Source organism: Oryx dammah, unplaced genomic scaffold (genome assembly GCF_014754425.2).
Source record: "Oryx dammah isolate SB20612 unplaced genomic scaffold, SCBI_Odam_1.1 HiC_scaffold_11, whole genome shotgun sequence".
Taxonomy (NCBI): domain Eukaryota; kingdom Metazoa; phylum Chordata; class Mammalia; order Artiodactyla; family Bovidae; genus Oryx; species Oryx dammah.
In genome coordinates, this window is record NW_024070195.1 from 13,003,542 (window position 1) to 13,006,643 (window position 3,102).

Here is a 3,102-nt window from a genome sequence, read left to right on the forward strand (position 1 = left end):
TGTGCCTTCTGTGTATATTTCCTTTTCTCGACTTTGAATCTGTAGTTATGGCTTCATCCTCTTGATTTGTTCTCATAGAGGGAGTTGAGTATAATCTGTGTCAGTCAAGGACCTGGTGGGAAATTGGCTAATTTGAACAGTGTTTAATAAGGGAGCTATTTACAACATTGTGTCAGATGGTAGACAAACCACAAGGTATAGTTCAGATGACCGAGGAGAAGAGAACTTCTCAGAGCCCCGAGAGAGAGAAATAATGTGGAGAGGGCTGCTTGACAGAAGCTGCAACCTTCAGTCTGAGGACTGAATCCATCCTGCAGTGACTGCAAAAGGGACCTGAGTGAATGACTACCTGACCTTCATCTTTTCCTCTTTCTGATTTCCTGTCTGCTCTAATGGGTTCTCCCATTGGGGAGTGTAAGACACTTGCTGATGGAGTAGTCTGCATTGATTTCTGTCTACTCTCCAATTTCCTGTCTACTCTCCAATTTCCTGTCTACTCTAATGGATTCTCCCCAGAGAACCCAACCAGAAACCAGAGTGTGAGAAGCTTCTTGATGGAGTGGTCTGTACACGTCAGCCTCCTGTACTGATCTGTGCACAGTGGAGAAAAGTACAGGATGGATTTAGGGCTAACAGAAGAGTTCTGGAACAATCTATAAGCAGAGGAACAATCTATAACCACTTTTTCAAAAGCAGAGGTGGGGGTAATAAGCTGCTACTATATTTGACTAGATTTGAAACATAAGATTTCATTGTCTTACTGCAGAATAAAGCACACACCCAGGCCTTTTGTCAAGTGACATCATCCATGGCTTTCTGCAGCAAGCCCTCTGCATGACCCAGTCTTGAATCCTCTGCTTGCTTGTGTCTGGTTTTTATTTCATCTTTTGCAATATGAACTATAGAAATGATCCCTGAAAGTCCAGTCTTGGCCAGTACTTTAGCCACCTGATGCAAAGAACTGAATCATTGGAAAAGACCCTGATGCTGGGAAAGATTGAAGACGGGAGGAAAAGGGGACGACAGAGGATGAGATGGTTGGATCGCATCACTGACTCAATGGACATGATTTTGAGCAAGCTCTGGGAGCTGGTGATGGACAGGGAAACCTGGTGTGTTGCAGTCCATGGAATCTCAAAGAGTTGGACATGACTGAGCGACTGAACTGACTTTGCAACATGAAAGTAATCTGTCTGCACTTAGAAATATCACATATTGGGACACTTTGAAGCACAGTAGTCTTAAAATCATTGGATAGTTTTCAAAAGACTGTGGAGATGTAAAGAAGAGAACACTAGAAGACTCAGGCCATTGAGGGTAACAGTTCAGAGTAAGAGATGATTTTAAAGAACATCCATGGCAAAAAGGAGCATTCTGGAAGATTCTCCCTGTCTTTTTTTTTCCTCAGCAAATTCAATGAAAACATTTTAAAGTAGTTAACACTAAAGTCCCAAAAACCAAACATATTATATGTTTCATTTTTTTCTTCTTTCTCTTTCTTTACTATTAGGCAATTAGTTTTCTATGTTAGAGGAATTTCTCTACTTCTTAAATATTGGCTTAGAAAGCCTAAATAATTTCAATAATAATTTTATATGTGATTCTACTTTCTTTAAATTTAATATATCATTATATCAAATGCAATAATTTTATAGGAAACATATCTTGAAATAAACTATCTTTATGTATTTTAAAGGAACTCCTTAAATACAAAGATATTTCCATTTTTATTTCCTCTCAAATTTCTATTTTGACTGCACTGCACAGCAAGAGGGATTTTAGTTCCTCGACCAGAGATCAAACCCATGCCCCCTGCAGTGGAAGCATGGAGTCTCAATCACTGGACCACCAGAGAAGTTCCTCTTTCCTCTCAAATTTCTATCCCTTCTCTCTCATTTACCCTAAAGCTCAAATCTGGGGGAAATAGTTCTGATTAACTCCATGGTTTCAAAGTTTTCACAATTTACTCTTGGATCATAGATATATTTTGAGAATAAATAAAATTGTATCTGTAGAAAAGTATTCTGAGTCTAGAGTGGAGAGAAGTTATGTGGATTCAAGGTGTCATTATTAAACAAAGGTATTATAATTCTCTAAATGCAGCCATGGGGGAAAGGGGGCACAGGAAAGCCCCTCAGTGAGATTGTTGTTTAGTCACTAAGTTATGTCTGACTCTTTGAGACCCCATGGAATGTAGCCCACCAGGCTCCTCTGTCCATGGGGTTTTCCAGCAAGAATACTTGAGTAGGTTGCCATTTCCTACTCCAGGGGATCTTCCTGACCCAGGGGTTGAACCTATGTCTGCTGCATTAGCGGGTGAATCCTTTACCACTGAGTCACCTGGGAAGCCTTCTCAGTGAAATGCTCATCTTTAAAAATGTGCGCTTTATTTTGCAATTAAGAAAGTAAACAGGTACTGTTTGGAGACTGAGTGTCTGCAGACATTGGGTACAATTTTTTTTTTTTGCATGTGATGCACTGTTTCATATAGGGACAGTATACAAATACATCTCTAGCTCTGAGGTGATTTTCAAGAAGATAAAATAGGATTTGGTCTATTAGATTGGACATACAGTCAGGCTATGGTAATAATTTAAACTTTGTGGCTTCCCTGGAGTTGTGAGCTCATAGAGAGTAGTCCTTGGATTGCTCTCCAGAATGCTTTCCAGCTTATGAACATTGGAACTGTTTTCCTTTCTTATTTTATCACGACCCAAAAGTCACAAGAATCAGACAAATCTAACTGGAGGTGAGTCTTAGCCAGTTAAAGACTGATAAACCCTATAAGAGACCAGAGGTAGATCTTTCTTTATCTGTTTATTTATAAGAGCTGCAGAGAAAAAAGGTTTGTTGATATCTCAGAACATAATTGGCCTTAAAAAAGCTATCGGTACAGTGGAAGCCAAATGGTGGAAGAGAAGTTAATTTGTTTCACTAAGTAAGCACCTCTTCTTGCTAAAGTATCCTGAAAAAACCAAGCACAAATAAGTCACTAGTAAAGTGTGAAGTCAAATTGATGTGGGGTTTATGTTCCCCATCAGACAAATTGGGTTATTTCAGAAACTCCTTCTGTGTGATGCTGTTGATGTAGGAACCTTTGGA

The 3,102-nt window shown here is 39.4% G+C and overlaps 1 pseudogene; it reads right to left on the reverse strand.

The window, feature by feature from the left end:
- Positions 1 to 820: 820 nt before the first annotated feature.
- LOC120870640 lies at positions 821 to 930 on the reverse strand (annotated as a pseudogene).
- Between the last annotated feature and the right edge of the window lie 2,172 nt (positions 931 to 3,102).